General features: G+C 47.4%; 1 protein-coding gene across 4 annotated transcripts in view; it reads left to right on the top strand.

Annotated features, from left to right (window-relative positions):
• Positions 1–13,455, top strand: part of CSGALNACT2 (chondroitin sulfate N-acetylgalactosaminyltransferase 2) — a 264,875-nt gene that overhangs the window by 77,367 nt on the left and 174,053 nt on the right. The window lies entirely within an intron of this gene.

Here is a 13,455-nt window from a genome sequence, read left to right as displayed (position 1 = left end):
ACGTTTTGTTCCTCCAAAAACGGTCTTGAGTGCAAGCAGTTCAGACTTTTATTTATTCATGTTATTTTTTTTTAAGTGCTTTAACCTGAAAGGACAGTTGCTATGTACAACTGTTTTTGAAAACTTTGATTATGTGGTTTTATATTGGAATTGTCATTGTGCTTTTGCTTGTCCCTTGACCACCACCCCTTGGCGATCTAGGCAATTACCAGACACTCCTCTGTAATGCTGTTCTGTTCTCCCTTTCTCTCTGATCTGCCCTGCTTTTTCTCTCTCCTTCTCTTCCTCGCCTCCATTTCCATCATTTTGTTTTTATCTCAGCCCTCACCTCTTTCTCACGTACGCTTCTTTCATTTTTTTCTTTGCATTCTCGCCATTTCTTCCTTTCCTTCTTTTAGCTCCATTCTGTATCCTCTTTTTTCTTTTTTCTCTATCCGTGCACACTGTCTCTCCGTTTTCACTTTCTCTCTACACTCATTTCCTGCCGGCCTCTGCCTCAAACTTCTTTTTCACCCCCAAAAAAAAGTTGACTAAACTGAGGCAGAATTGCAGTAGTTTAACACAAAAGAACTTTGTGATCATTTTGAAATACCTTATTTGCAAGGCCCTGCTTTTTCCATTGCCCTCTGAAAGTCAGTTGGATGTTAATTGACAACAGGGTGACTCCACTTGATCAGCTGTGCATTAGGGTTGAACTTTGGTTCTAGATTATCCCGACCAGTCTATAACATGTAGGGTTCCGATTGGACCCTGGCCATGTGATTGCTAAATTTGTGCCCCTATTTAATCTGGAATCTAGGCGTGTCCAGCTGGGGCCTCCATGTGAATGACGACCGGTTAAGGGCATTGCCTGTTCGGTCCTGGAAAGAGCCTATCACCTGAAACGGGTACTCCTATCCTCCACCACTGAGGATCTTCTTGGAAATAGTCTCTGCTTTGTGCATCACATAGCTGCCTGGTGCATATTAGATGCTCTTGGACGCAATGTGCCGGGGTGTTTTTTGCTTCTGGACGTAGACCATAGCTACCTGCTGAGGGATATTTGCTCCTGGGTAAGACTAATAACTAACTTCTGTAGTTGCTCCTGCGGACAGCTCCTCAGACCCGGTAAGGCCTTAATATTTCCATTAAATAAAAAATAAATAGAGCAGCAAAGTATAGTACCATGGAAACTCCGAGAACGCTTCGTAAATGAATACATCTTTAAGAATTAAAAATAAATACCAAACTGACCTGGACTCTGTCCATTTCTCCTCGTTCTGCTAATTCCTGTAGTACTTGTGCTGGCGGCATGAAGTCACAAAGGAACTAATGACAAATTCAGATGAATTTGAAAAGACCTATTCCTCCGCCTTTTAACCTGAATTTGTGCCTGTCCATGACTCCTCTGTCCATATTTCTCAACTTTCATGGCTAAACCCCACTGAATCCTCGCTCTAGTTTAAATGACCCAGCATGAATAACATGTGGTAAAACACGTACATCAAAACTACAAAGCCAACACAGGGCCTATTCGATAGCTCTAGGCAACTAGTTACGTATGCAAGGGAACACACAGTTGACTGCTTACTCCCCATTTATCCCCGAATTCGAAAGATAACAAGAATATAAAATGTCAATAACTCCAACATCGGCGTAAAATAACGATAAAAACTAACTTCTTTAGACCATAAACACCATGCAATAATTAGTCGGGCATTCTCTAATAGTGTGACTTAATATAGGGCAAACTGAAATACTTACAAATAGCATGAAAAACGAATTTGGGGCTGAATGGAGAAGCGTGCTACCAGTCTGCCAAGCGCTTCAACGCCTCTTCAGGGTAATAAGCACTGTATATATAAATTCACAATACAGTACATTACAATGCAATAGCTACAGTACTATTCTTTGAGGGACTTTGTGTCTAGGGACTAGAGGGATTGAAACTTTCTCAGTGCCCTTCAGAAATATCTCTGAAAAGGAAGGTCATTTCGCCAATTTACATGTCAGAAGTGTTTCAAAAGATAAAACTGAACATTTTGAGAGAAAGGTAATGAGAAAAATTAAAGTGAACATCAGGTTTTTGGCGCACAAATCAACATAGAATATGATTTACATCTTTTTTTTCTTCTTTTCTTTGAAAATGTCCCCTTTCATTGTCACCGTAAACATTTGCCATGCTTTGGGTGTTTTAAATAACATGTTTTTATTGTGATAAACTGAAAAGCGCAATTGATTAGCAGTCTGTTCACATTGCTTAGCCCTTTACATTATTTTCCCTAGCTCACATCGTTTGTAACTGTGTCATGGGTGTGTGGGAGAGGGCCAACTGAATTATTTACCGCAAGGGAGGCATGGCTTAAATTGCTGAAGACCTCCACTTCACAGAAGGGTGGCTGTCTTGGGTCAGCCTTCGGTGTGACTGTACTTATCCACTGGGCCTTTTGATTTGTTAATTATTATTATTTTTTGTGGCCAAGAGAGCCCACTTGCTCCCATGCTTCGTGGCTCTTAAGGGTCACAAAAGTAGACTGATGCCTGCAGTTGTGGGTTTGCCTGTGAGTGGATCTCCGTGGGAAGGAGGCAACCAGCAATCTCTTGGCCTGAGGTAATGTGAATGAAGTGGCTGCTTCAGAGGATTATTCCCTATGGTTGGGTTTCCTGACGTGGGTTGAGTCTGCCAGTCTTTCAACAAACCTGTGTGAATTAGAATTATTTGTAGAATTTTCTGGCAGGACGTACTGCAGGGAGTTGAAAGAGCCAATGCTGGCAGCTCTGTCTTGTACTGGAATGAATATTGTGTTCCTAAGTGGGTGCTTGTCTGAGTCTCAACATTGCAGCTCCTCTGCCTCTTCAGTTTCTTTTCTGGAGTCTCTTGTTCGTGATCTAGGTACTAACCGACCCTATCTCGCACTGGTTACTTGATTTCCCTGTCTTTATATAGTTACGACAGATTGGTTCTCTTCTTGCCTGGTTTCTGTTGATATTATTTAATCAATTTCTACTGCGTTCTTGTGTCTGTATTTCCAAGCCCGTTTTCCACCTGTCTTCTATAGCCGTGCCTCTTTGGCCTATTCCAGTCGTTGCATTTGGGGTTTAATTTCCTCACAGATCAATATTGATTTATTTAGGCATTTCCGTATGCTCGGTTCCTGTGATTGCTTGGACATTACCTGAAGCCTTACATGAAACACCTAAACAAACCTGTCTCCCACTTGCCTGGTTGTGTCCGATGAGGTACCTTGACTTAGCAAACGTTATTCTTGAAAAACCGGATGGAGGGATCGAGAAGTCAGGTTGAACAGGCCTGCAAGCAGTTGATCGAAGGTATTCAGTAAACCAGGGAAGTCTGTGTACAGCAAGTGGGGGTTGGCTTTGCTGCCTACACTGCTGAGAAAGGTATACAGTTGCTGGCTGTGACAAGTGAGCGTTTAATCTACTGAACCAGCCTCTATTCAGATCATTTTTTCCTTCTTGGATTGCTGCAGTGTCCCAGAACTGTACACGGAAGAATTAGGGAAGTGCCAGTATCTCATTTCCCCCAGTAGATCGTGTTTGTTAGACAGCAGGCGCCACAGGGCCCAAGTTAGGCCCTAGAAGGTGAAGAGTCGAGCCCTGGCACTTTCCGATCCCTGGGCTACATGACTTAAGCAGTCAGTGAGGCTGCTTCAATTCATCAGTGAAGATTAGGTCTGCTAAGAGTTTAAAACCTTTTTTGGAGCACATCAGGGATGTGATGGGGAGCGCAGAATTGTGTATATTTTATCAGTGCATTTCTGGGAAAAAAATGTGGTGTTAACAGCAAGCTGCCTCTCAAGTGTGAAACACATACAGGTTAAAAATAGAACATAAATAGAACATAACTTGATCAGACACAAGTTGTTTGGTCTTTGAAGTGTGTTGGACCTATCTACAGGCAACTGCCAGATGAGACTTCCCTGCAAGTGAACGAGGCTTTGATATTTTTGGTGTATGCCATTTATGCACTTGCCTTATGGTTTCTGCTATGTGTGACAAAACTGCACAGGAAATACTTAGTCTGCAGTGAGAAACGTCCTTATCACCGCCTTAGGTTCCTTTTAGGTTTTGACTGCATGTTGCTTGCGCAGTGCTTGCGAAATCAAATCTCTTGTTACAAAAAAAATCTTAAAAGGGGCTTAGCACGCCCATTACTTAACTTTACATACAATTGGTTGGCTCCCACGTCACTCTAGTTTCCTTTCTTCCTGTTGGTCAGTGCCTCCTCCTGCCTCCAGTTTCCCGCTCGGCTTTACATCTTTGTCCTTGCTGTGGAGCTTGGACAAAGCACTACTTCCGACTGACGGACTCCTTCCACTTGTAACTTACTTTATTTATTACATTTTTACTTTCGAGCATCTTCATTCTGTTTGTTTTTGTCTGTCCCTACCACCACCTCACTTCCATAGCTGCATGCCCCTTTCCCGCATGCCCTTTACCCGTTCGAGCCTGGCCGGTCACTGCATTTCCGTCACTGCATGCCCCTCCCCACCCTGTTGCTAGTTTCTTCCCGCCTACCTCCATCATAGCTTGTTTTTTTATATAGTGCGAAGTTCACTGTAAGGACTTGGCGCACTTTATATGAGTGCCAGTTACATTGCCCAAGGACAAATACATTTTCAGGCACAAGGAGGTTAATTGATTTAGCCAGAATCACAGGATGTTGAGCCGGCCTGAGACTCGAACCTTGTTCCCAAGCTGCAAAGTCCGCAACTCTGACCATAACGCCACAGCCTGTCCATGCTCAGGGTTCCAGCTAGCTACAGTTTGACACTCCATGGCCATTTGTTCAAGAGTATAAACTGCTTATTAAGTATAGGGAAATTAGCAATTTTAAATTGTTTGGACGTGCATAGCTTAAAGAATAAAAAAAGAAAAAGCTATGATGTGGTCTGGCCATATTGTATCGTTTTTAAATTTTTCTTTTTTTACTTTAAGCTGTGTAGCATAGTAGCCCGTGCTGCTGTTCAACATTTTAACCCCATCAATGCTGCCTCACTGCTGCTGCCATCGGCCAATGTCCGACGCCCCCCCCCCGTTTTGCGGGAGTGCCGCACTTCCGCAAAACGGGCGGCGCAGCCAACGGGTTAAAAGAAATCGCAAAAACCACTTATATAGGTGAAACCTATTAGCTTTGCAAAAACTTTTTTTTTTAACTAAGCTGTGCATCCCATAAGCAGCCTAGAATTTCGTGGCAGCCCTCTAAAAAATGTCAAAGCAGTGATTCTTGAATCCAACTGAAAGATTTCGAGGACCAGGTCCGTTTTTCCATGGATGCGCAATTAATTATTAATTCAGTAGTAAAATTTCAATGCAGGTTTTTGAGTAGACTTATGAAAAAAGCATCGTTGTTTCACGCAGACCGTTTCAGATGTGAATGCACAGTGGTAATTTTTAGGGCTCGCCTGCTGGGCGCATGCGCCTAGCTGGCGAAGCTCTATAGGGGCTTAAACAGACTTTACCCAACTTGGCGATTTGGTGCTGTGCCCGTGGCTTTTAGGTCAATGCGCTTGCGCATTGACCTAAAATGCGCGTGCACATCACCAAATCGCCGTCTGTTCCCCAGCAGCACTCCTCCCACACCTTTGAAGTGAAGCTTAGCTTCACTTCAAAGGCCCCTGCTGCTAAACACCCTCTCCCCGCTCCGCCCCCTCCCCTGCCCGCCATGTCGCATTTCTCCTCCCCCCTCCCCACAGCAATGCCCTCCGTCTGCTTTTATTTTGTGATTGAGTCACAATGACAGGCGCCCTGCCCGGCGGTGCGAGGTGTGATGCATCTGCCTATCACCACCCAAGCATCTTATCTGAATACATTCCATCGTGTTCTTGAGCTGTGAGTGTAAAGTAAAGCGCCTCGAGGGAGGCTCTGGTCGCTAGTCCTGCTTGAAGGGGGATGGGCGAACAGCTCGTGCTCTTTATGTTGCCCAGCAAGAGCCTGAAATGCTTCCCGTGTGCTTTGAGGAAGGTTTGGTGATTTGCTGCATTTATATAGCGCCTTCTACCAGATGGTCTGAACGTATGTAATCCTCGGTTGGAGAGTGGTGTGCCTCCCAGGTGATATCATTTTCTTAATTCTACATGGAGATGCATGTAAAAAAGGCGACGACCAGCCACGTTTACCCACGTCAATTACATACTATTGTCTGTCGATAGATCGACCCGTTGTCTGTTGTTGCAGTGAAATACATTTGGTTCCATAATACACATTTTTTGAAAGAGCGGAACTTAAAAAGCGCTACCTTCTCACATTTATGACTACAGTGTCAAAGTCCATTTTTTTACAACGGTACAGCAGAATTGACATGGGAAAAATAGTTTTCTGTCTCAGATTGCACATTGCAAGGACTGTTACACAGGGAAACGTGTCTCTAAAAGTCACATGGCCTCTGTAATGTGATTGTGCCGTTATGCACATTTAACACATTGCACCCTGGTCTTGGTTTAATCGTTTTAAAAAAAATAAAACATATATTAATGAAAAATTCAATGGGATGAACCATACATGCAGGTAGAGCAGACTAGAACGTGCTATTTATCACCATTCGCAGCAACATGTTGACCTATATGATGGGAGGTATGGCGCTTCTAGGCACACATCCACCATGACATCCACCGCCACATCCACCACCCCATCCACCACCACATCCACCATCACCACCACATCCACCACCACCACATCCACCACCACCACATCCACCACCACATCCACCATCACATCCACCATCACCTCCACATCCACCACCACATCCACCACATCCACCACCACCACATCCACCACATCCACCACCACCACATCCACCACCACATCCACCACCACCACCACACCCACCACACCCACCACCACCACACCCACCACCACTACATCCACACCCGCCACCACTACATCCACCACCACATCCACTACAACCACCACCCCATCTACCACTACCACCACCACCGCATCCACCACCACCACCGCATCCACCATCACCACATCCACTGCATCCACCACCACCCCATCCACCACCACCACCCCATCCACCACCACCACCCCATCCACCACCACCACCCCATCCACCACCACCACCACATCCACCACCACCTCCAGCATGACATCCACCGCCACATCACCACCACATCCACCACATCCACCACATCAACCACCGCCACATCCACCACCACTACCACATCCACCACCACCACCACATCCACCACCACCACCACATCCACCACCACCACCACATCCACCACCACCACCACATCCACCACCACATCCACCACCACCACCGCATCCACCACCACCACATCCACCACCACATTCACCGCATCCACCACCACCACCACATCCACCACCTCATCCACCACCACCTCATCCACCACCACCTCATCCACCACCACCACATCCACCACCGCATCCACCACCACATTCACCGCATCCACCACCACCACTTCATCCACCACTACCACATCCACCACCACCACCACCACCACCACCACCACCACATCGACCACCACCACCACATCGACCACCACCACATCGACCACCACCACCACATCGACCACCACCACCACATCCACCACCACCACCACATCCACCACCACCACCACCACATCCACCACCACCACCACCACCGCATCCACCACCGCACCCACCACCGCACCCACCACCGCACCCACCACCGCATCCACCACCGCATCCACCACCGCATCCACCACCGCATCCACCACCACCACATCCACCACATCCACCACCACCACATCCACCACCACATCCACCACCACCACCACACCCACCACCACCACACCCACCACCACTACATCCACACCCGCCACCACTACATCCACCACCACATCCACTACAACCACCACCCCATCTACCACTACCACCACCACCGCATCCACCACCACCACCGCATCCACCATCACCACATCCACTGCATCCACCACCACCCCATCCACCACCACCACCCCATCCACCACCACCACCCCATCCACCACCACCACCCCATCCACCACCACCACCACATCCACCACCACCTCCAGCATGACATCCACCGCCACATCCACCACCACATCCACCACATCCACCACATCAACCACCGCCACATCCACCACCACTACCACATCCACCACCACCACCACATCCACCACCACCACCACATCCACCACCACCACCACATCCACCACCACCACCACATCCACCACCACATCCACCACCACCACCGCATCCACCACCACCACATCCACCACCACATTCACCGCATCCACCACCACCACCACATCCACCACCTCATCCACCACCACCTCATCCACCACCACCTCATCCACCACCACCACATCCACCACCGCATCCACCACCACATTCACCGCATCCACCACCACCACTTCATCCACCACTACCACATCCACCACCACCACCACCACCACCACCACCACCACATCGACCACCACCACCACATCGACCACCACCACCACATCGACCACCACCACCACATCCACCACCACCACCACATCCACCACCACCACCACCACATCCACCACCACCACCACCACCGCACCCACCACCGCACCCACCACCGCACCCACCACCGCACCCACCACCGCATCCACCACCGCATCCACCACCGCATCCACCACCGCATCCACCACCACCACATCCACCACCACCACCACATCCACCACCACCACGACATCCACCGCCACATCCACCACCACCACATCCACCACAGCATCCACCACCACCGCATCCACCACCACCGCATCCACCACCACCGCATCCACCACCACCGCACCCACCACCACTACATCCACCACCACATCCACTACAACCACCACCACCACTACCACCACCACCGCATCCACCATCACCACCACCACCGCATCCACCACCACCGCATCCACCACCACCGCATCCACCACCACTGCATCCACCACCACCACATCCACCACCACCACATCCACCACCACCACCTCCACCACCACCGCATCCACCACCACCGCATCCACCACCACCGCATCCACCACCACCACATCCACCACCACCACATCCACCACCACCACATCCACCACCACCACATCCACCACCACCACATCCACCACCACCACATCCACCACCACCACATCCACCACCACCACATCCACCACCACCACATCCACCACCACCACATCCACCACCACCACATCAACCACCACCACCGCAACCACCACCACCACCACCACACCCACCACCACTACATCCACCATCACATCCACTACAACTACCACCACCGCATCCATCACCGCATCCACCACCACCGCATCCACCACCACCACCACCACCACAGCCACCATCCCATCCACCACCACCACCACATCCACCATGACATCCACCGCCACATCCACCACCACATCCACCACATCCACCACCACCACCACATCCACCACATCCACCACATACACCACCACCGCATCCACCACCACCACCACACTCACCACTACATCCACCACCACATCCACTACAACCACCACCCCATCCACCACTACCACCACCACCCCATCCACCACTACCACCACCACCCCATCCACCACTACCACCACCACCCCATCCACCACTACCACCACCACCCCATCCACCACTACCACCACCACCCCATCCACCACTACCACCACCACCGCATCCACCACTACCACCACCACCGCATCCACCACCACCACCGCATCCACCATCATCACATCCACCGCATCCACCACCACATCCACCACCACCACATCCACCACCACCACATTCACCACCGCATCCACCACCACATCCACCACCACATCCACCACCACATCCACCACCACCGCATCCACCACATCCACCACCACATCCACCTCCACATCCACCACTTCCACCACCACCGCATCCACCACTTCCACCACCACATCCACCTCCACATCCACCACTTCCACCACCACCGCATCCACCACCACCACAGCCACCACCTCATCCACCACCACCACATCCACCACCACATCCACCACCACATCCACCACCACATCCACCACCTCATCCACCACCGCATCCACCACCACCACATCCACCACCACTTTCACAACCACCACATCCACCACCACTTTCACAACCACCACATCCACGACCACCACATCCACCACATCACCACCACTTTCACAACCACCACTTTCACAACCACCACTTTCACGACCACCACATCCACGACCACCACATCCACGACCACCACATCCACCACATCCACCACCACTTTCACAACCACCACATCCACGACCACCACATACACCACATCACCACCACATACACCACCTCCACCACCACCACATCCACCACCACATCCACCCCCTCATCCACCACCATCACCACCACATCCACCACCACCACCACATCCACCACATCCACCACCACCACCACATCCACCATATCACCCAGATCCACCACTACCACATCTATATGTGTGTGTGTGTGTGGCTCTGTGTGTGTGTAGGTGCAAATGCAATGTTCTTGGATTTTCGTCACAATAAAATACACTGAACATAATCTTCACAAAAGTTATTTAAAAACGTTTAAGCTATTACCATTATAAATTACAATAACTTTTATTTAAGTATTAATTATTTACAAAATTAAAAGCCATTGTTATTTGTAATATCAAGACATCTAAGTCACGTAAATACAACACACATTGCATTACAAATGCTATAGGTGTCACATTTGCAAAAGTTAACACTATTGACATTGTAACTGACAAAGCTATTAATTTTGCTACTTTCAAAACCAACACATAAATAAAAAAAGTGTCATTTACAATACCAATAGCTCAAACTTTCCTAATGCGAGACCTATTGCATTTCCAATGCTTGTTTATTTTGGAAGTATATAACTTATGGAAAGACGTTTATTCCAGGTATTGCATTACATTTTTAGGTTGAGGCTGAGCAGCGCACGCGCTGCTGCAAGGCATGCAGTATTAGAGTGTGGCTTTGAAGCCCCACCCACTCTCCACCCATATTTTTAATTGGCTTGTGTCATTGTCCTTCGTAAACGCTGGCTTCCGAGTCGTTATTAGGCTTGTTATTCCCTCCTTGGTACCGTCTTGTCTGCATTTGTTACCTCCCATAACAACTGGACCTTTTACTTGTCTTGTTACACGGTTTGCTTTAGCTTGGCTGTGAGCACTATTTTGTTTAATGATTTGCCTCTATTCCACCCACTACGTCGCAGCACCCTGCCCGCTTTTATTTAATTTAATAATAGCGGTCTGCTTTAACTATAGCGGCCGCGTTTCTTTTTGTTCTTTATTTTAACAGCTCGGTCCGCTTTAAGTATAGTGGCCGCGCTTACTTGTTGTTTTTTTCTTTGTTTGTTTACTAGCACCCATGAGGAGCTTTCATATTCATAGAGGCCGCGCCCCTTTCTTTAGACAAGCCGCGTCTAAAGAAAGGTGCGCGGCCGCTATTAAAGTGAAACCGCGGCATGGGCCGCTTTGACAAAAAAAACATCTGTTTGTGAACTTGACAAACAGATGTTTTTTTTTGTCAAAGCGGCCCATGCCGCGGTTTCACTATGTCGGCCAAGCCCCTTTGTTTAGACACGGCTTGTCTAAAGAAAGGGGCACGGCCTCTATGAATGTGAAAGTGCCGCATCAGCGCTAGTAAACCAATAAATATTTGCATTGTAATAGGTCTCGCATTTGCGAGAGTTTAAGCTATTGCATTGCCAATAGCTCGAACTCTCGTAAATGTGAGACATATTGCATTGCAAATGCTTGTTTTGGTTTCACTGAAGGATGAGACCCGGACGAGACCAGTGTTTTCAGCCTTCAGAGTAAATCACTTTGCATGCATGAAGATCTGTTTCTGTGTTCGACATTGAACAAATGTATATTTGCAATGACTTCGGCCACCATGAATACCAGGCAATAGTGGGTCAACTGTCCTTTTCGGATATATGACGTTACAACGCGTACTTTTACCACGCAGACCATTACCACGCATTTTTTACAACGCAGGACCCTTTACCACGCATACCATTACAATGCTGGTATTTACAACGCAGGTACTATTACAACGCATACCATTACAACGTAAGTATAGGTAAGTAAATAATATGGTAAAATAATTATTAATAATAATTTTTTTAATTAATAAATTATTATTTTAATATTTAATATTGTAATTATTTATGTTAATATTTAATTATTAATTTTTAAATATATATGTTAAAAATACCCCTGTACCCCAAAACCCAAACCCAGCCCTAAAACCTAAAAATACCCCTGAACCCCAAAACCCAAACCCAGCCCTGAACCCTAAAAATACCCCTGTACCCCAAAAACTGAAAACTGACCCTGAACCCTAAAAATACCCCTGCACCCCAAAAACTGAAAACTGACCCTGAACCCTAAAAATACCCCTGTACCCCAAAAACTGAAAACTGACCCTGAACCCTAAAAATACCCCTGTACCCAAAAACTGAAAACTGACCCTGAACCCTAAAAATACCCCTGTACCCAAAAACTGAAAACTGACCCTGAACCCTAAAAATACCCCTGTGCCCAAAAACTGAAAACTGACCCTGAACCCTAAAAATACCCCTTTACCCAAAAACTGAAAACTGACCCTGAACCCTAAAAATACCCCTTTACCCAAAAACTGAAAACTGACCCTAAACCCTAAAAATACCCCTTTACCCAAAAACTGAAAACTGACCCTGAACCCTAAAAATACCCCTTTACCCAAAACTGAAAACTGACCCTGAACCCTAAAAATACCCATTTACCCAAAACCCAAACCTAAAATATTTTAAATAAAATTATATACTTACCAATACTTACGTTGTAATGGTATGCGTTGTAAAAGTACCTGCGTTGTAAATACCAGCGTTGTAATGGTATGCGTGGTAAAGGGTCCTGCGTTGTAAAAGTTGCGTGGTAATGGTAGGTCGTGGTAAAAGTTGCGTGGTAAAGGTTGTATACCGTCCTTTTCTGGCTGCTCTGAACCCACCATCTGACCTTGTCCTTGACCTGGCTCTTCTTTTGACCCTACCTATCGTCTCCTGTCTTCCTGAGCGAATTGTTTGGTTTAATCTATATTGCATTTCTAAGAGGATCAGCTTATTAGAAACACTGTTAAGCCACTGTCACTTCTGTGTGATTAAATATAGCACTGCCTTGGTGGTTTAACTGACTCCAATGGTTTTGTCTATTAATACACCTGAATTGACTCCACATACCATGGATCTGATCACATAAATAGTGGGTTCTTTATTTGATACTGTTCACCTTTAAATTAGTAAGTTCCTGAATGTGCGATCACATCTCTTTTCATACTCTTCGTTACACTTCAAGATAGTCCGTATCAACATTAAGAGCACCATGTTTCTGGCACATAGTTCACACTACTACCACCTTATCCAGCATATCCCATGTAGGCCAACCTACAAATGACATCCTTTCAACCATGTATTCCGAAGGCCACTCTGAGA

Source organism: Lissotriton helveticus, chromosome 5_1 (genome assembly GCF_964261635.1).
Source record: "Lissotriton helveticus chromosome 5_1, aLisHel1.1, whole genome shotgun sequence".
NCBI lineage: Eukaryota > Metazoa > Chordata > Amphibia > Caudata > Salamandridae > Lissotriton > Lissotriton helveticus.
The sequence above is the reverse complement of the archived record's forward strand: the minus strand, read 5'-3'. Positions and strand labels throughout refer to the sequence as shown.